Source organism: Staurois parvus, unplaced genomic scaffold (genome assembly GCF_062004578.1).
Source record: "Staurois parvus isolate SC_StPar_1 unplaced genomic scaffold, SC_StPar_1.0 ptg000292l, whole genome shotgun sequence".
NCBI classification, from domain to species: domain Eukaryota; kingdom Metazoa; phylum Chordata; class Amphibia; order Anura; family Ranidae; genus Staurois; species Staurois parvus.
The window spans coordinates 3155512-3177652 of NW_028318088.1; the positions used below are offsets into that span (position 1 = coordinate 3155512).

Genomic DNA, 22141 nt, shown 5'->3' on the forward strand with positions numbered 1-22141 from the left:
CATTGCAGCTTTCCATTGTATGAAAGGTTTAGTTTGTTTAAGGAACAGAGCACACCTGTGCTGTGTGACGTGCTATAAAATCCACTGTGTCAACATACAAGCTTTTAAAGACAAAAAGATGCCATGCTATTTTCTTTTTACACATCCAAGTTTTGTTACTAAGCAACTGGTAGTATCTTAAATGGCTGGAATGGTATAGATGAATAAGTGCCTATATATTGCCAATCTACTAAGAACTTATCCAACAATCATGACCCTAACCCAGTACTCAAAAGGAATTATTTTACTCAGTAGATTTATTTTGGACTTTACATTGCCTTAATCCTAACTCTGTGAAGTGATAAAAAGTCTAAGGTAATACTAACCTTAAAGCGGAGATCCACCCAAAAGTGGAAGCACCATTTAACTGCCTCCCCCCCCCTCCACTGCCACATTTGGAACCTTTTGACTTTGACCCACTCCCACCACCGGCTCAGTTCGTGGAGGCAAACTGAGCCGGAAGTTTGGCCCCCTAGCAGCCCTCTGGGACACTTCACAGGTCCCAGAGGACTATGGCCTATTCACAAAGTGCAGCAAGCTTCACGCATGCTCAGTAGGAAACAGGCTGTGAAGCCGCAAGGCTTCACTGCCAGTTTCATACAAGTGAAAGTGTTTTTACAAATTCATCCAATAACATAATAACTGTGCAATATAATCTCTAAACCATCCATCCACTATTCGCCTTAATCCCCAAATAAAAAATAAAAATATATTTTTATAAAGTCCACTACAAAATTAAAGTCCACTAAAATTTCTTTAAAGTCCACCAGAGAAAAATCCAAACAATTCTTCCAACGATATCCAAAAAATATCCACCTCAAAAAAAAGAAAAATTCATATAGTGCATTACCTTATATAAATAAATAAAATTATTTTAAAAAAACTTCATACAATTAGTAAAGTGAATATTCGTGAAAAATGGTGAAAAACGTGAAACAAACGTGAATCAGTGAGAATCAAATAAGTGTATATAACACTCATCAGTGCCACATCAAAACCAAAGCAAAAATTTAGTGCACACTTCTATTTGTAGTAAGGGTACCCTTACCAACCATCCCAATAAAGTATGCTTATAATACTCCAGGAACTCCACAGGCTAGCCCTCTCATGGATCTTTCCTCAGATCTATCCTGTTGCCACGACACTCTCTGAACTCCTCAGACACTCTGCTTTCAGTGTCACCAAGAAAACATACAGAACATAGTGTAATACCGCCAATCAAATATACAAAATGTACTTTATTTAAACTGCTCACATTGTAAAGCTTTTAAAATCGCTTGTTAGGGAATGAAAGGAATCTCACAGCCATCCAGGGAAACGTCCAGGTGTACCTCCACGATCTTTTCCCTTCTCCAAAATGGCCGCCAGTCAAAAAAAAAATATATTTTATTTTTTATTTGGGGATTAAGGCGAATAGCGGATGGATGGTTTAGAGATTATATTGCACAGTTATTATGTTATTGGATGAATTTGTAAAAACACTTTCACTTGTATGATTTTGTACACCTTCAGGGGAGGGTGTTGATTGTGTTGTAGGGTAATTATTATATTTGGAGGTGGTTATTTTATAATTATTCACTGCCAGTTTCCCTTAGTCAAGATGGCGGTGCCAGCTCCCTATAGCCAATTGAAGAATCGGCTCGGAGTGAGGACACCGCTGGATCACTGGACAGGTAAGTGCCCTAATATTAAAAGTCAGCAGTTACAGTATTTGTAGCTCCTGACGTTTAATTTGTTTTTGCTGGGGGGGCAGGGTCTGTTACTCCGCTTTAACCTTGGATCCCACCATCAACATCATCCTAGACAATGCAGGACCAGCAGCCATATCCTGTCCTGATAATGTGGTATCTGGTCCTGCATTGTACCTGATGATCTAGGTCCAGCTCCTAGCAAAAGAGAATGGAGGATCGTGGAATAAGGGAACTATTACTCTGTATTGGATCATCTCCTAGAAAAACTAGAAATATACCTTTCATCAGCTGGGGGGAACATTTTTATTATTTAATCCCTGAGTTATTCTTTAAATTACCTTTCTCTTTCTCATCTTCTGCCCTACTCCAGCTACCTTGAAATATTCTGGTACTTCTGTATATCAAGGAACATGTAACGTATTCCCTGTCAACCTGCAATATAGCTATCTGACAGGTCACAGCGATATCTAGTGTCGGGGAGGGTAGGGGCAGGGCTGGGGTAAGGGGTGGGCAGGAGGGGCGGCTGCCCTGGGCGCAGTGGTATCATGTGAGGTGGAGTCAGTTGTGCTGGGGATGATGATATTTGTGCAAAGAGGGGGAGGGAGAAGAGGATTAGGAGGGGGGTTTGGAGAAGAGAGACTTTGTACTGGGAGGAAGACTTTTGGACATTGGCAGTGGCGTATGATTTATTTTAGGAGGCAGAATTTGGTGAGGGGTGATTAGGGGGGACTTGTACAAGATGGGGGGATTTAGGAGGGAATTTGTACTAGGAGTGGGATTTGGAGGAGGATTTGTGCCAGTAGGGATGATTGGGGGGGATTAGTGCTAGGAGGGCAGTACTAGGGTCGTTGGTTCGAATCCCAAACATGGCACCACCATCCTGGAGTTTGAATGTTCTCCCTGTGTCTGCATGAGTTTCCTCTGGGTACTCCGGTTTCCTCCCACACTCCAAAGACCTGCTGGCAGGTAATTGGATCCTGTCTAAATTGGCCCTAGTATGTGTATGTATAAATGTAAGTTAGGGACCTTAGATTGTACGCCCCATGAGGATTAGGAACTGATGTGAATGTACAATATATATGCAAAGCACTGCGTAAAATTGACGGCGCTATATAAGTACCTGAAATAAATAAATAAATAGGAGGGGATATTTGAGGGGGAGTATTTGTGCTAGGAAAATTTGAGGGGGGGGATTTATGTTCAGAGGGGAAAATTGAGGGGCAGAGGATTTGTGCTGGGGGGGTTGGGGAGGGAGAGGATTTGAGCTGGGAGGGGGATGGTGGGGTCAAAGATTTGTACTGGGTTGGGGATTTCAGTGGGGAGGGGAGTTTTACTAGAAGAGGGGGTTTTTTGGCTTGCAAAGGGAATTTATGCTTGGTGATAAGCGTGCAGATTTCCGTTCCAATTTATTTTGGCAGGACAGAGGGGATTTGACTGAAACATAATAATCAAACATTTTTTAGGGGGGAGGTGGGGGTTGGGCACCATTTGGCATTTTCACCCTGGGCACCAGTTGACTTTGTCCCAGCACTCAGTAGGGGGAATGCACAGTGTGTGTGCATGAACCATCAGGGCTGATCTGTGGGAAACTGTGGCATCCTAGGATACCAGTTCAATGCAGAATGCTCTAGTGAAGAACCCGCAGATGTTCAGCAGGTATGGGTGCAGACTGCAAAGGAAGACCAATAAGAAGTAGGCTTTTCACTGTCTAAGGTTCACAGACAGCTTTATTAGTCCATACAGGAATCAACTTGCAGACAGTAATGTTCCATGGGATATGTAGTCCTTAGAAATTGAAAGTAAACAACAGAGAAGCTGCAAAGCATGCTGGGAATCCAGGAAGTTATGGAAAGAGATGACCAACAGACAGGCAGAATTCCACAACATGAAAGAAGATTTTTCACATAAGCTTAAAGTGGATTGCCAAATGTAACTATTGTTTGAATTGTTGTTACAATGTTGATGTTGTAAAATGAAAGTGCATGCTGTAACCATAAATATCCTTTAACCAATTGACAATCACGCTATAGACAAATGATGCCCTCCCAGAATGCGCCCCCACCCCGTGCTGTCAGTAATCACTGTGTCCTATGAACACAGCTGATCACATGACAAGGTAAAATGCCAATCACAACGGCATTTTACCACGTGATCAGCTGTGTCCACTGACACAGCAGATCACAAAGTAGATACAGTTGCTGGTTATCAGCAGCACTTTCCTCACACTGTACAGCATGAGGAAAGAGGACATCTGCACTGATAATCAGGGTATAATCAGTGCCACCCATCAGTGCCCAGCAGTGACGCCCATCAGTGCTCAGCAGTGCCACCCACCAGGGTCCAGCAGTGCCACCCATCAGTACCCAGCAGTGCCACCCAGCAGTTGCGCCCATCAGTGTCGCCAATCAGTGCCATCAGTCAGTGCCGCCAGTCAATGCCAACCATCAGTGCCCATCATTGCCACCTATCAGTGCCCATCAGTGTCATCTGTCAGTGCCCATCAATGACACCTGTCAGTGCCCATCATTGCTGCATAGCAGTGCAGCAGCATCAGTGGCTCCTCATCAATGCCCACTAGTGCTGCCTCATCATTGCAGCCTATCAGTGCCCATCAGTGCTGCCTATTAATGCCTATCAGCGCAGCCTCATCAACGCACATCAGTGAAGGAGAAAAAGTACCTGTTTGCAAAATTTTATAATAGAAACAAAAAAAAACTTTATTTTTTTTGCTGTTTTTTGTTTATAGTGCAAAAAAAACCCAGTGGCATTTAAATACCACCAAAAGAAATCTCTGTTTGTGTTAAAAAAAATTATAAAAATTTCATATGAGTACAGTGTTGCATGACTGCGCAATTGTTGTTCAAAGTGAGACATCACTTATTTCTTAGATACACAGAATATAACTGGATACTAACATTTATAGGTAAAGTTGATCCAGGGAATATCCGATTGCCTCTTGGGGGATCAGGAAGAAATTTTTTTCCCTGCAGGAGCAAATTGGATCATGCTTTGCTGAGTTTTTTTTTGCCTTCCTCTGGATCAACTGTGGGTATAGGATTATAACTTTTTTTTTTTTTTATGGTTGAACTGGATGGACTTTTGTCTTTTTTCAGCCAGACTAACTATGTAACTATGTAGCACTGAAAGCTGAAAATTGGCCTGGGCATGAAGGGGGTAAAAGTGACCAGTAGGCAAGTGCATCATTAGTGCTGACCAGTGTAAGCTAATGCTTAATAAGAGTTAAGTTAAATAGCTAAATCTTATTAAAACACACTTTTTTAATTTGTAATGCTTTAACTCACAAAAGCTGATCTTACAGTATATGTGGATTTCAATGGCATATTTAGATGTTTGCCTGGAGTGTTAAGGAAAATAAAATAAAGGGCACAGCTGGAAGTTTGACGGTTAAAGGATAGTCATATTATTACATTCCATAGGTTAAGAATTATGGAACCCTGAAGATAAGAAGACTGTACTTTCTCATAATTGCTGCTAATTCTAGGAACCACCTTTTTTCTGTTTCTTGAGATAAGACTGGAGATCGTTAAATGTAAAATGGTCACATAAAGTTATAGAATTAAGTGGAAAAAAGGCTCATATCAACAAGTTTCCCTAATGTAATTTTCATTCACTTGGGTAACTGTTGTCTCTCTGTCATATAAGGAAACAAATTCCTTCTTGACTCAATAGGATCAGGCAGATCAATTTCTAGGATCAAAGTATTCCCATATTACCTTTTATTAAGTATAACCATGGATATCAAATCCAATAGATATTAATTCAAAAAGAAAGATGTAACTATTGTCAAAACACAAACCTGATATATGTGAGTCACTTATTAAAGTGGTAGTAACCTTAGATTGTATGCCCGTTGAGAGTTAGGGACTGATGTGAATGTACAATATATATGTAAAAACGCTGCGTAAATTGACGGCAATATATAAGTACCTGAAATAAATAAATGTGCATATATTATTATTATTATACAGGATTTATATAGCGCCAACATTTTGCTCAGTGCTTTACAATATAAGAGAGACAGTACAACTACAATACATTTCAGTACAGCAGGAATATGAGGGCCCTGCTCGTGGAGCTTACAATCTAAAGGAAGGGGGAGGTGATACAAAAGGTGATAGCTGCGAGGGATGGTCTGGTGGAGGTGATTCAAGTACAGTTCTTAGGTGGAGGTGGGGTAGGCTTCCCTGAATAACTGAGTTTTCAAAGATCGCCAAAAGGCAGACAGGGTGGGGGCTGACCGCACATACTGTGGTAGGGAGTTCCAGAGGATGGGGGAAGCTCTGGAGAAGTCCTGGAGGCGAGCCTGGGCGGAGGTTATGAGGGAGCTGGAGAGGAAGATATCTTGGGAGTAGTGGAGTGGGCGATTTGGGCGGTATCTGCGCATGAGGTTGGTGATGTAGCTAGGGGCAGTGTTGTGGGTGGCTTTGTAAGCTGTGGTTAGTATTTTGAATTTTATACGTTGGGTTATTGGAAGCCAGTGAAGGGATTAGCAGAGAGGGGCAGCAGTCGCTGATTGGTTGGTACGGTGTATGAGTCTAGCAGCAGCATTCATAATAGACTGAAGGGGGGATAGCCTGTGTAACGGTAGACCAGTGAGGAGGGAGTTGCAGTAGTCAAGGCGGGATAAAACCAAGGTGTGGATAAGTTGTTTTATGGTGTCATTGGTCAGAAAGGAGCGGATTTTGGAAATGTTCCAGAGATTGAGGCTCAGGATTTAGCCAGTGATTGGATGCGGGGCGCAAAGGAGAGGTCAGAGTCTAGGATTATGTCTAGCACCCTGGCATGAGGGGAAGGACCAATCTTAATGGTAAAGTCGTGAGTGGGGGATCGGGGAGGAGGAAATATTACAAGCTCGGTTTTTGGAAGATTGAGTTTGAGGTAGTGAAGTAACATCCATACTGATATGTTGCTTAGTAGATTTGTGATACGTGAGGAGATTGAGGGGGTGAGTTGGGGAGCGGAGAGATAGATCTGGGTGTCATCAGCATAGAGGTGGTATTGGAAGCCATGGGAAGTTATCAGTTGGCCCAGGGAGGAGGTGTAGAGAGAGAAAAGGAGAGGCCCAAGGACAGAACCTTGGAGTACCCCAACAGAAAAAGGAAGAGGAGCGGAGGAGGAGGAGTTGTATGTGACACTGAAAGTGCACTGAGAAAAGTAAGAGGAGAACCAGGAGAGAGCAGAGTCACGGAGGCCGATGGAGTGGAGTTTACTGAGGAGAAGCAGGTGGTCGACTGTGTCAAAGGCAGCAGAAAGGTCAATGAGTATGGAGTAGTGGCGATTGGTTTTAGCAGTTAGCAGGTCATTAGTGAGTTTTAGTAGGGCAGTTTCTGTGGAATGTTGTGGGCGGAAGCCAGACTGTCGGGGATCAAGAAGGTTGTTGTCGGTGAGGTAGCAGTTTATACGGTTGTGAACAAGGTGCTTGAGAAGCTTGGAGGCAAATGGGAGCAGGGAGATGGGTCTTAAGTTATTCAAACAGGTGGGGTCCAGCGAGGATTTTTTGAGAATGGGGGTAATCAGTGCATGTTTGAGTGGGGAGAGAAAGGTGCCCAAGGAGAGTGAGAGGTTGAAGATGTGGGTTAGAGAGTTTAGGATAGAGCGGGAAGGAGGCTGCAGTAATCGTGAGGGGACAGGATCCAGGGGACAGGTGGTGAAGTGGGCCTTGGAAAGGAGTTCGGTAACTTCCTCAGTGGTAACAGGGTCGAAAGAGGAGAGTGTTGAGTGTGGAGTTGGGCCTGGTATGTTGGTTAGAGGAGGAAGCTTGACACATGAGATCTCATCACGAATTGTGTCGATCTTGTTCTTGAAATGACTGGCAATCTCCTGTGCAGTAAGTAAGTTGGTGGGTGGAGGCAGTGGGGGGTGGAGTAAGGAATTAAGGGTAGAGAAGAGTTGGCGAGGATTTGATGAGAGGGTCTTAATGAGAGTGTTGTAGTAGGTTTGCTTAGCAGCGTGGAGGCTGGAGTTGTATTTGAGAAGAGCGGATTTGTAGAAGGTAAAGTCTTTCAGGGATTTAGTTTTATGCCATGCTCGCTCAAGAGTGCGGCTGCGTCTCTTGAGACTTCTGGTGTCATCTGTTTGCCAAGGTTGTTACAGGTGAGGTCTGGTTCTGCATGTAGAGAGAGGAGCAAAAGCATCCAGGGAGGATGATAGATAGTTGTTTTAGGCAGATGTGGCCAGCTCTGGGCAGGACAGGGGTTCAATTTCATCATAGAGGCGCTCAGTAGCAGAGTGAAGAAGGTCAGAGCTGAGGTGGTGGAGGTTTCTATAGGTAACGGTTTGCTGGTTGGAGGCATGGGAGGTAGGAGGCAGGGAGAGTGTGAAGCTGATAAAGTTGTGATCAGAGAGAGGAAAAGGGGTGTTAGAGAGGTTGCAGGGAGTGCATAGGTGGGTGAATACAAGGTCAAGGTTGTTGCCATTGGAGTCGGTGGTGGATATATATAAAAAAAAAAGACTTCTCCCTGCAAGGTACTATCATAATGTGCTAGTATGCATACTAGCAAATTTGAAAGACTTACCTTGAAACGAAGCTCTCCAGTGGGGCACTCTCACCACTGACAGGGCTTCCATGTTCACATTGGTCTTCCTTCCAGGTTTTCAGACTCTGGCCCTTTGAATGGCCGAGCCGCTTTATTGTAAGCTTACCTGTAGCTACAAATGTCCAATGGGAGTTTACTACCACTTTAACATAGCGGAGTTCGGTTTTCTGAGTCCCCCATAACTAAGTTTTATTACCTGATGATCCTGCCAGTAGTTCTCTTTTTTTCTACATCCTTTAACCACTTGCCCTCCAGAGGATTTACCCCCCTTCCTGGCCAGGCCATATTTTGCGATATGGCGCTGCGTTACATTAACTGAAAATTGCGCTATTATGCAACGCTGCACTCATATGAAATATATGTTCTTTTTTTCCCACAAATAGAGATTTCTTTCGGTGGTATTTGATCGCCTCTGCGTTTTTTGTGCTATTAAAAAAAAGACCAATTTTGAGAAAAAAAAACAATATTTTTGACTTTTTGCTATTAAAAGCAAAAAAAATTTAAAAAAATCAAATTTCATCATAAATATAGGCCAAAATGTATTCAGCTACATGTCTTTGCTAAAAAAAAAATGCCAATACGTGTAAATTGGTTTACATGAAAGTTATAGTGTCTACAAATGGCAGTATATATACTGGAATTTTTTTTTCTTACTAGTAATGGTGGTGATTAGCTACTTATAGCGGGACTACGGGACTGTGGTACGCATTCTGACACTCCGGGGGAACTGACTAGCTGTCACTGACATCCCCAGTGACACCAGTACAGTGATCAGTGCTAATCAAAAGCACTGACACTGTACTAATGACACTGGGCAGGAAGAGGTTAACATCTTGGGCGATCAAAGGGTTAACTGTGTGCTGTTTGACTGTGTGCTGTGTGTGTGCTTTACACTGCTATTCAGAGCCACACAAAGCAGTGTGCAGGAGTTGACAGGGGAGAGATCTGTATTGTTTACATACAGGTCTCTTCCCTGTCCGTGATGCTCAGTGATCGCCATGTGCCAGCGGGGAATCACCAGACCCAGTGACGGACAGCTGGGGCCGCCAATGGCAGAAATGCAAAATCCCTTATATATACTTGATTTTGCAAATCCCTACCACCCTGTAGCAGTATGTCTGCTATAGGGCGGCAGGAAAGCGGTTAACTAGTTGCAGGCTTTGGGCATGCTACACGTGCCCAAAAAAAGGTCATCACTGTACATAGGACATGTGTAGCACATCCAGTCTCTGCCTATTTGCCAGGATCTCCTCTCCTAGTAAACAACTGCTTTGAATAAACTTGACACATAGACTTGTCTTCTCTGATCAACAGGGGATCCACCGACAGATCCCTTGCTGATCCATGTGAAAGCGGACTAAAGCAATATAATGATTTTCTCCCACAAAAGCAGGTAAGCAAAGAACAGAGACAGAGACAAGTGATGACAAAGCTAAAATTTAGAAAGAGTTATATTTGTTACATTATACATTTTTATAGAGAAAGTTTTACAATGTGCTTCAATGGACAGAGAGGAAGAAGGGAAGGCATTATGTGTCAGATCCTAAATATTACCTTTAATACAGATGATATGTAGATGTGTCATTTCTCAACTCTCATGAACAAATAATTTTATGAATTCATGATGGCTGTCAATAAAATATATAAATTCCCAATCGAATGAGATGACATTCTGTGTCCTCAGGATTTGATGTTATTCCTCAGCTCACTGTTGTTCTTGTGAACATCATTGTGGTTTGCTAGATTTTCCTTTTTCGTCATTTGCAGAGAAATCAAACACCAGACTTCACTGAGACAAAATAAACTTCAAAGAGTAATGATTGCTTTCGCTACGGCTAATTTGAGGCATATCTTCCTATCAATATACAGTGTGTTTGTTTAGAGTTCCAGGCAGCTATATTTTGAACTCAAAGCTACTTATCAGGAGGTTGAGAATAGTTTGTGCAGTCAACTCTGCAAACGAATGTTCAGCCACAAACAGGATATTCCTGTTGGCAAGCTATATTCTGTTTGTTTAAACCATCAGCAAAATGTTTTTGCAACAGTCAACACACATCAATTTCCCTTAAGGTGACTACAATCTGACAATAAGCAATGAAACCATATTTCCCAGACAAGCAAAAGAACAGGTTCTTTACAATATTTTATGTGTCATTCAATCCAGTTCTGGTTTACATATGCACTATGTATCCAAGATCCAATCATTTATGTATTTGCCTAGATACATATTTTTAATTGCTTAGCTTGTTTGCTTAATAATTTGTCGAACTTCCTGAACTAATAAGTACATACCAGTAAAAAAAAAATATTAAATAAATCTAAACCTTAACTAGATTACATTGAGTGTGGCAGAGCACTATAAATAATTTGAAAAACATCTTTGAAAAAATATAGTTTTCTAATTTATTCCTGGATCTTTCCACGCTTTATTGCCTTTTCCTTTGTCACCAGCTGAATTTGTCACAGGTGTAGATCACAATATCAAGCATCATAATATCTGCTAAATATTAGTAACTCAGATATCTAAGATGCTAGTTATGACCTCTTTACTATATGTTCCATTGTGATCTTACCCGATTCTGTAATAAATATACCTTTTTGTTATGGTAACTCAAAAAATTCTTAATTAAGATCGATAGTTAAAAAAAAAAAAGAAAAAAATACTGTTTTCACCTTTTTTCATCCTTTTTTGCATCCCACTGCTGTTGGTCTCCCTTCGATCTCTTTGCAACCAATGTGGACTGCATTGCATTACATATTATTGCTATCAACATACCTATAATGTTACCCCTTTTTTAGTTACCATTTGCATGCAATTTCTTTTTTCTTTAGTTCTTTCATTTATGTGGTTACACTTTATCACATTTATAATATTTTTTCAGTGTCATTTATCAGGAACATTACACTGGATGTTAGTAAATAGGAAAAATTATATAATACAATTTATGCTTATTTGCACTAGATAAAATCAATCAGTGAGCAGACTGCAAGGGTCTTCTTTTTTTTTTTCTTTTACATATTTCAATGTGGTATCACAAGTAAGTACACATTTATTGTTGAATATATAGGCCCATAGATGAAATGCAAAAAATGTATCTGGTCCATATGGGCATAGAGTGTAGGAGGAATGGCTAAAGCATTACTCAGCCTCCTCTGAAACGAAACACAGGCTTGTGAATGGTTCACTTTCATCCTCTGGGCCTTATTAGTATGGAGTAGTTGGGTTGATTAACATGTACAGCTCAAAAAGATTGACATAGAGCAGTATTAAACCCATAAGCAAACATTTATTATAATGAGCTACAGCAGGGGTCTTCAAAATTTCTAAACAAAGGGCCATTTTACTGCCCTTCAGACTTTAGGAAGGCCGGGGTGCCCAGTGGGAGTAGAAAATGTCCCAGCATCAGTAGTAGTAAAAAAAAAGACATAGTGCTTGTAGTCAGTGGAAGGAGGAATAGTGTCAAGTCATTGGTATTAGTTTGAGGAACAGTGCCCCATCCTTGGTGTCAATGGGATGAATAGTGCCCCATCACTGATATTAGTTGGAGGAACAGTGCCCCACAGGGGCGGACTGACAACTCATGGGGCCCCCAGGCAATAGGGGAGCATGGGGCCCCGGTGTCCTTGCCCAAACTAAAAAAAAACCTATGAAAAAGGTACCAGGGGCATCTCATGGGGCCCCCTACTGACCCCGGGCCCTTGGGCAGTGCCCGAGTTTCCAAATGGTCAGTCCGCCCCTGGTTCCCCATCATTGGTATTACTAGTAGGAGTAGTGCCCTATCATTGGTATCAGTGGGAGGACTACTGCCCCATCCTTGGTGTCAGTGAGATGAATAGTGCTCCATCATTGGTGTCAGTGGGATGAATAGTGCCTCATCATTAGTGTTAGTTGGAAGAACAGTGCCCCATCATTGGTATTACTAGGAGGAATAGTGCCCCATCATTGGTATCAGTGGTAGGAATAGTGCACCATCATTGGTATTATTTGGAGGAACAGTGCCCCGTCATTGCTATTAGTGGGAGGAACAGTGCCCTATCATTGGTATTAGCTGGAGGAATTGTGCCCCATCCTTGGTGGTTTATTTACTAAAGCTGGAGAGTCCACAATCAGACTCCCTTCTGCATAGAAACCAATCAGCTTCTAACCTCAGCTTGTTCAATGAAGCTTTGGCAATGAAACCTGGAAGCTGATTGGTTTCTATGCAGAAGGGAGTCTGATTTTGGACTCTCCAGCTTTAGTAAATAAACCCCTTGGTGTCAGTGGGATGAATAGAGCCTCATCATTGGTGTCAATGGGATGAATAGTGCCTCATCATTGGTGTCAATGGGATGAATAGTGCCACATCATTGGTATTAGTTAGAGGAACAGTGCCCCATCATTGGTATTATTTTGAGGAACAGTGCCCCATCATTGGTATTACCAGGAGGCATAGTGCCCCATCATTGGTATTATTTGAAGGAACAGTGCCCCTTTATTGGTATTACTAGGAGAAATAGTGCCCCATCATTGGTATTAGTTGGATGAATAGTGCCCCATCATTGGTGTCAGTGGGATGAATAGTGCCCCATCATTGGTGGAAGGAGGAGGAATAGTGCCCCATCACTGGTGTCAGTTGGAGGAATAAGACCCCATCATTGGTGTCAGGGGGAGGAATTGTGCCCCATCATTAGTGTCAGCGGGAGGAATTGTGCTCCATCATTGGTGTCAGTGGGATGAATAGTACACCATCATTGGTATCAGAGGAAGGAATAGTACCCCATCCTTGATATTAGTTGGAGGAATAGTACCTAATTGTTTATATCATTGGTAGGAGTTGTGCCCCATCATTGGTGTCAGTGGAAGGAAAAATGCCCCATAGTTGGTGCCAGTGGAAGAAATGGTGTCTTCTTGTTGGTGTCAGTGAGAGGAATAGTACCCCGAGGGCCGGATAGAGGCAAGCAAAGGGCCACATTTTGCCCAGGGGCCGCAGTTTGGAGACCACTGAACTGTAGTATTTGCTTTACTAACAGTTGCAGTGGCTGTGTGTACTGTATAAACTGTAAATTGCCTCAGTTACATACAGTATACAGCACTTTTATAACAGCAGACAAGAACTTCCCATCCTGCTCCTGGAACATAATCGAGCCAGGCTGATCGCTGCTCAGCCATTCATAAGGAGTTTTGTATTCTATGAATGACACAAAGGTTCCTCTGATTGGCTGAGCTAGATCATAGAATACAAACCTTTCTGTGAATGGCTAAGCAGTGCTCAGTTCAACTCAATTGTGTTCCGGAAGCAGGACGGGAAATTCCAATCCCACTGCTGGAGCACAGAGCTGTATACTGTATGTTGATAAGTAACAACCATGCAATGACAGTTCTGAAATCCTTGTCACTTCCAGCTTCTTCACAGAGAAGATTGGGGAATGATGTTCCTCCATTGCCTCTGTGTGAAGGGATCTTGCCCATTTTCTGCACTCTCAGGTCTCCAGGGGAACAGGAGAGCACGGAGCTGCTGCCACGATCTTCTAATAACTGCCTGCTATTAACTGATAGCAGTGAAGTGCTCTACTATACTTTAAGTAATCTTAATATGAAAAAAATGTAAGCATGAGCATTAAAACACAGTGCATAAAATATCATATACTACAAAAAAAAATTAAATAAATATCAGATTCATAATAAAGTCCCATATGCAGCGTTCATGAAAGTCCCATACACAGTCCAATTTATCCGTGATCACTATTCACAAACTATTCTCCGTGTCCACAAACTACAAGCTCTCCAACAATATAATTTATCCGTGATCACTATTCACAAACTATTCTCCGTGTCCACAAACTACAAGCTCTCCAACAATATAATTTATCCGTGATCACTATTCACAAACTATTCTCCGTGTCCACAAACTACAAGCTCTCCAACAATACAATTTATCCGTGATCACTATTCACAAACTATTCTTCGTGTCCACAAACTACAAACTCTCCAACAATATTCTAGCATCAATGTGTCAAAGAGGCCAAGCAGCACTTTTAATGTAAAATATAGTCAGCCAGCACACTCACTTCTCAGTATGCAGCATTTATAGGAATCATGAAAGTAATCTCTAGTCTGAACTACCTATTTTTTTTTACTAGAATAAAATTGCACTGACAGGATGAAAAGCCACAAAGAATATGTGGAAAACACAGTATACATGTTTTCCACATATGTTGGAACAAACCCCAGCAAAATGGCGCATAGTCCCTGCCGAACATGATGATGTCACACCGTACCATCCACCTGACAGGTTGCACCCCTCCAGGCTTTCTCAAAGGCTGCTCACAAAGGTTACAGAGTAACACAGACAAAACACACCACACCAGGGGTGTACAACATCATATGCCACTGGCCTCGCTGAAGCTGTTGATGTCTGGTGTGGGGTGTTTTGCCCTGTAACCTTTGTGAGTATATCTGCACTTACTAGATCATATGGTTTTAATATACTACTTTATGGTCCTTTGTTTGTTCTCCTTCCCATTATTAGTTTGAGGTGCTGCCTTTAGATAACCAGTGAAGGACAGTGGAGGTGGTAGAGTCAGTGGTAACCTGAGTGGTGCCCCCCCCCCCCCCGTTGGATAATTTTTGCACTATAGATCTCTTAGCATCTGGATATTGTTACAGTTTGGTAAGGGTAATATGGCATGTTTATGAGGTGGTTTGGGATTCTTTCACATGGATTCTCATCATCTTCAAGTTTTCACATTTGGACTTTTATATACACTCACCAGCCACTTTATTAGGTATATCTTGCTAGTGTTGGGTTGGACCCCCTTTTGCCTTCAGAGCTGCCTTAATTCTTCATGGCATAGATTCAACAAGGTGTTGGAAACATTCCTTAGAGATATTGGTCCATATTGACATGAGTTAGTGTTGCCTTTCTATCATCTCGAACCAGTCTGCCCATTCTCCTCTGACTTCTGACATTAACAAAGCATTTCCTTCCACACAACTGCCCCACTCACTGGATATTTTCTCTTTTTCGGACCATTCTATGTAAACTCTAGAGATGGTCGTGTGTGAAAATCCCAATAGATCAGCAGTTTCTAAAACACTCAGACGAGCCCGTCTGGCACCAACAACCATGCCATGTTCAAAATCACTTAAATCCCCTTTATTCCCCATTCTGATGTTCAGTTTAAAAATTAGCAAGTCGTCTTCACTACGTCTAGATGCCTAAATGCATTGAGTTGCTGCCATGTGATTGGCTGATTAGCAATTTGTGTTACCAAGCAATTGAACAGGTGTACCTGATAAAGTGGCTGGTGAGTGTATTTTTCTATGACATTTACCCCTTTTGCTATGCACAAACTATTTATTTATTATGTGATTGTTATTTTACTATTTATGTGATACACATTGGGGTTTATTACTAAAGCTGGAGAGTGCAAAATCAGACTCACTTCTGCATCATAACCATTCAGCTTCCAGGTTTTATTGGCAGAACTTAACTGAACAAACTGAAGTTAGAAGCTAATTGATTTCTATGCAGAAATGAGTCTGATTTTGCACTCTTCAATATTATTAAATGAACCCCATTGTTTATTAAGGTTTAATATGAATTAATTGTATTTTTTCACACATATAACTTTGTATTGATCACTACAGAGATATTGTTTTTTTGCACCTTTTAGATTAATTATTTTTGTATTTCCTTGTGTCCAGAATATAGGTTGCTACATTACTTCATTTGCACTAAGCACACCATTTTTTTCTGTTTATAATTTGCACAAAAGATTTCCTTTTTTTCTTGTTACAGTGGGGTCACCTTAAAGAAATAAAACATATTCACTTTGCATAGTGTATGTTCACTTAGAAAGGACTTGCCAACCGTCAAAGAAGTCAGTATTAAGAGTCTTCTTTTGCAGGCAACTTTTTTTTTCTGTGGCAGACTAAGTTTTATCTGGATTGTTTTTATAATAGTGTGCTTTTACTGTCCATAAGTTATATAGCATTTTCCATAACCAGATAAAATATCGAATAAAAATGAACCCTTGTAGTGAGGATTCCTCTCTGTTCCAAGGGTAAATGTTTGTCTTTGTCAAGGAGGAACTGGAGAAAAGGCAGTTGTACTTACCTTATTTCTCCTCCTGCAGATGTCCTTCCAGCTGTATGGCTGGTCCCTCGAAGGCACTACTGTTCAAAGCTCCAACGCACGCAGGCACTCCAACATACAATGCAGGATCAGCCAAGGGCCCACCCACAGCATAGAGTATCAGAATCAGGAGAATGATCAATAAGGTAAGCATAGGGCCCTTTCACATGGGCACTGTCAGCTGCAAAACCAAGTGTTTGAGATGCATTTTAAACTTTTTTTTAACTAACTTAGTCACCTTTCAAAACCAGACATTGGCTTCTGGACAACCCCATACACATTGTTATAGCAAAAAATAGGACATGTTGTGTTCAGTAGGTGCACCCCATAGAGGTGAATGAGGTTGCACCACAACCATATCCAATGGATACAGTTGTGGCACAGTGAAGAGGGATCTTCAAACAATCATTTGGAGATGGCATACTGCCTTTCGATTGTCTAACTAATGGCAGACCAGCCACTGCTGGCAATGCAATCCACTGTGGACCATGAGTCAGTAGCTAAACCCATGTGAAAGAAGCCTGTCCTCCTCAAACAAACATTTAACCCTTGCAATGCGGGGGATAGCCCACTGTAAGGACCAATTTTTAATTTGACTGGTTGCAGACTTTGGGCGTGCTACACATGCCCAAAAAAATGCACTATTGTACACAGGGTGCATATAGCATGTCCAATCTTTCTGCACTGCTTTGTCATTCCCCTCACCTCAAGTATACTGTAATTGATGGCTGTGATTAATCAAAGCCAGTATTACAGTATGCTGAGAGAAGAAGTTGTCAGCTGTAGCTGTGAAAAACGCAGTCTAACAATGTTTATAAACAACACTGCTCCAGACCATGATTCTACAAAGATACAATGTGACATGTTGTATCTCTCTGTTCATTCATCTGCAGATCAAAGGAATTAATTTGGCAACATCATATATCATCTGCAGATTATGTCAGTTAAAGCAACCTGATAAGTTAAAAGTTAAAAAAAAGTTATATTTTTTTTTTATTAAATAAATTGTTCTTCTGTTTAACCCTTTATTAACCCTCAGTTTATTCTAGTCACCTCTACAACTAATTTGTTCCTGCTGATTATTTGTTTCTTTCTTTTTTTTTGTCCAAATATGAATATTTTAACTTTTTTGGGTTTTGTTTTGTTTGTTAATATTTTTACACATTTAACATATATTTACACATTTCCTATTTAAAAAAAAGCTCAAAATTGAAACACTTTATTTCATGTGTAAATAACTTTGCAGTGTTTTGTACTAGAATCATAATGTTAGTGTCATTTTAAACAGGACAAATAACAGAATACAATGTATCCTTTTTATGTGCAGTAACGCTTTGTATTTTTAAACTAACATTGTTCAAACAAAGTGTTTTTTGCTTAGTTTTGTTGCATTTTAGTGTCTGAGGATTGCAGGAAAAAAATCATTGTTGCAAGACAATATCATGAAAAGAAAGCCTTGTTTAAATGTTATCTTAACCACTTCACTTCTGGAAGCTTTTACCAGCTTCATGACTGGGACATTTTTTGCCATTCAGCACTGTGCTGAGTACTTTAACTGGCAATTGTTAGGCCATGTAACACTGTACCCAAATGAGAATTATATAATGTTTTTCACACAAATAGACCTTTTGTTTGGTGGTATTTTATCACTACTGTGTTTTTTGTTTTTTATTATATAAGCAAAAAAGACTGAAAATTTGGGGAAAAAAATATATATTCTATTTTTCTGTTATCAAAAATATTCCAAAAAATAAAAAAATTTTCATACATTTAGGCCAATATGAAGTCTTCTACATGTCTTTCATAAAAAAAATCCTAAGAAGTGTATATTAATTGGTTTGTGTGAAAATTATAGTGTCTACAAACTATGATATATATGCGCATATAGATGCCATACTAATAATGGTGGTGATCAGCGACTTATAGTGTGAATGTGATAGTGTGGTGGGCAATCTGGCACTAACAGACACTGGTTGGGAGGGACACTAACTGACTAACTGAGACTGATGTCACTAGCAGGGGCGGACTGACCATTTGGAAACTTGGGCACTGCCCGAGGGTCAGTAGGGGGCCCCATGAGATGCCCCTGGTACCTTTTTCATAGGCTTTTTTGAGTTTGGGCAAGGACACAGGGGCCCCATGATCCCCTATTTCCCAGGGGCCCCATGAGTTGTCAGTCCGCCCCTGGTCACTAGTGACACTAATACAGCAATCAGATATAATACTGTACACTGTACTAATGACAGTTGGTGACAGGGGTGAACAGAAGGGCAATCAAGGGTTTATCTGTATGCCCAACAAGTGTAATGTGTGTAATGCTTGTGGTTTTTACTTAAAGATTTGGCTGTTTTTTCTCCCTGCTTTTCAGGGAGAAGAAACAGCAGATAGCTGTTCTTTGTACAGGGATCAGTATGTGGATCCAGCACAGCAATCATTCTCCAGTTGCCAACATCCCAAAGGCTAAGTACCATAGATATGTTCCCAATTTGTATTTGGACTTTTAAGGCAACTCAAAACAAGTGATATAAACGTGTGAATAATTTTATTACAAAATTGTTGTGAAACATCATAGTTTGACCCATTGTACAGACATTAAAATCATACATAGGAAACATACAGGCAAAAGTGCCTGTAAACTTGCTGTAGGCTGAGAATTGTTGTACAGCCTCTTCTGTAAGCAAGGAGAAAAAGAGGGGTGAGTAAGCTTTAGCTGAAAAAAACCTGACACGTTTCAGAACAAAGTATAGTTTAGTGGACATAGGTAAGAATTTACAATAACATCACTAAAAATCACAAAGTCAAAAAATATGTCCTACATACCATCCAATTTTCTTTTGAAATTTAACTTGCCATAATTGTAGAAAAAGACAAAGGATAGTTTTCTATTAATGTGCTCACCATCGACACCTCGATGCACCAGGGCTCGATGGAAATTGGTTCAGGAGGGAGGGAGAAAGACCAACCCCTCAGGTGAATTTCTCACACTGGGATCACCACAATTAGGACAACGGAACCACTTGAACGGCTGAAAAGCCAAGAATGGATCTATAAAAAACAACGTAGGCATTTACTGCACTATATGCCCACATAGCTAAAGGTCAAGTGAATCAATATCATACAAAATATCAAAAAAGTCATAAATTAAAGACATATATGTGGGCAAAAGCAAAAAGGAGTAGATTTGCTAATTGGAGTGGCATATCAACACAACAAACTTTCAACGATGAAAACATATATACTACTCAAAAAAAATTAAAGAAACACTTTGAAAACCCATCAGATCTGAATGGGGCAAAATATCATGCTGGATATCTATACTATTATGGACCGGGTAATGTGCGAGGAACGTAAGGATGCCCCATCGTTTGATGGAAATGAAGATTATCAACCTACAGAGGACTGAATTTAGAGACACCTCGAAAATGAAAGTGAAAAAATTATGCAGCAGGCTAGTTCATTTTGCTGAAATTTCATTGCAGCAACTCAAAATGGTACTCAGTAGTTTGTATGGCCCCCACATGCTTGTATGCATGCCTGACAATGCCGGAGCATGCTCCTACTGAGACGACGGATGGTGTCCTGGGATATTTCCTCCCAGATCTGAACCAGGGCATCACTGAGCTCTTGGACAGTCTGAGGTGCAACCTGGCAGCGTTGGTTGGAGCGAAACATGATAGCCCAGAGGTGTTGTATTGGATTTAGGTCAGGTGAGCGTGGGGGCCATTCAATGGTGTCAATTTCTTCATCCTCCAGGAACTGCCTGCATACTCTCGCCACATGAGGCCAAGCATTGTCGTGCACCAGGAGGAACCCAAGACCCACTGCACCAGTGTAAGGTCTGACAATGGGTCCAAGAAATTCATCCCAATAATTCTGGTGTTCAATGGCAAATGCCAATCGAGCTCTATGGTGCTGGGCAGTGAGCACAGGGCCCACTAGAGGATGTTGGGCCCCCAGGCCACCCTCATGAAGTCTGTTTCTGATTGTCTGGTCAGAGACATTCACACCAGTGGCCTGCTAGAGGTCATTTTGTAGGGTTTTGGCAAAGCTGATCCTGTTCCTCCTTGCACAATGGAACAGATACCGAACCTACTGGTGGGTTATGGACCTTCTGCAGCCCTGTCCAGTTCTCCTAGAGTAACTGCCTGTCTCCTGGAATCTCCTCCATGCTCTTGAGACTGTGCTTGGAAACACAGCAAACCTTTAGGCAAAGGCATGTATTGATGTGCCATCCTGGAGGAGTTGGACTACCTGTGAAACCTCTGTAGGGTCCAGGTATCGCTTCATGCTACCAATAGTGACAGTGAACCTAGCCAAATGCAAACCTAGTGAAAAAAAGTCAGAAAAGATGAGTAGGGAAAAAAATGTCAGTGGCCTCCACCATTTCTGTTTTGGGGTTCGTCTCATTGTTGCCCATCTAGTGCACCTGTTTTTAATTTCATTAACACCAAAGCAGCCAAAACTGATTAACAACACCCTCTGCTACTTAACTGACCAGATCAATATCCCAGGAGTTTACTTGACTTGATGCTATACTCTGATTAAAAAGTGTTCCTGAGCAGTATATATGTGTGTGTGTGTGTGTGTGTGTGTGTGCGTGCGTGCGTGCGTGCGTGTGTGTGTGTAAATGCCACAGCTGCCACATGCTCTCTGCACTTAGTATTAACCAGGCAATACAAGCCCTGTCAAAATCTAGACAAAATACTAAATAGATCTAGGTATGTATAGGGATTTATTGTTACTAAGGAAAAAATATCTCCTACAACAACACTGGATGTCAAATGATAACCCAATGCATAATTTATTCTGGTCCATGGTGGTGAACAGGTATGAGAGGCAAAGTGGTTAAACACAAAATTGGTATAAGGATGGTAATAAATTAAAATGAATATAACTGTATAAAAAAATGAATGACTAAATACTTGCGTTTAGCAATGTAAGCTGCTCTTGGCACCAAGATATCTCGATGACATACCACCAGGTGTTTAGATTCTGATATAACATTGCCCTCCAGTGGTATTCAATTTAATTTCACAAAAACAACTTGTCATGGGAAAAAAAATGGGTACTTTGGAAAATCCTGGTTCCCTAGCTCTAGTATTCAGTAAGCTCTATGTCACTGATCCATAGCAAAGCATTGCAACAGTACAGGGTAATCAGAGGCTGTTTGCTCATTAGGTTGGAGAGACCTCTGCGCTTCACTGTGCCTTTTCATCTGGACAAACTGCATGCTCCCCATAATTATCAGTATACTCAGAGCTCATAATATCATCACTACTGCTGAGAGAACTCTCCATGATTTCTAACCCTATTTCTCCATCTGAATCATCAAACCTATAGCAGAAACTGTGTATTGAGATTACAGCACTGCTGGGGGGAATAAGATATAATGACAGAGGCAAAGGGGTATTGTTAGTTTCTTGTATGCAAGTGGGTGAGATAGAAACTGTAAGTTCAGAAAATTACTTGGATCCTTTTTCTTTTTTAACTGATCGCCTATTATGCATATATTTTTATTTGAAGTTTTCTACTTTTGGTTGACAAATAAGAACAATGTATATTGTTAGGCTCGCACTGGGACAAAAAAATAGACTGAGGAGCCCGAACCCGGGCCCTTTCCTTGGATCCTGGTGGAGGAATGCCTGGGACCAGTTGCAGGTGTGACCTTTGCAGCCCTGGTAGTTCCGCCACTAGTGTCAGTAGGTTTTATTTTTATTTTTTATTATTTTTTACAGTT

At 41.1% G+C, this 22141-nt stretch overlaps 1 long non-coding RNA gene across 1 annotated transcript in view; it reads left to right on the forward strand.

Moving 5' to 3' along the window:
• LOC149458173 (uncharacterized) overlaps positions 1 to 22141 on the forward strand; it is a 94984-nt gene that overhangs the window by 41377 nt on the left and 31466 nt on the right. The window contains exon 3 of the long non-coding RNA XR_016313491.1: positions 16406 to 16550. This is a non-coding gene — a long non-coding RNA (uncharacterized LOC149458173). The remainder of the gene's footprint in view (positions 1 to 16405; positions 16551 to 22141) is intronic.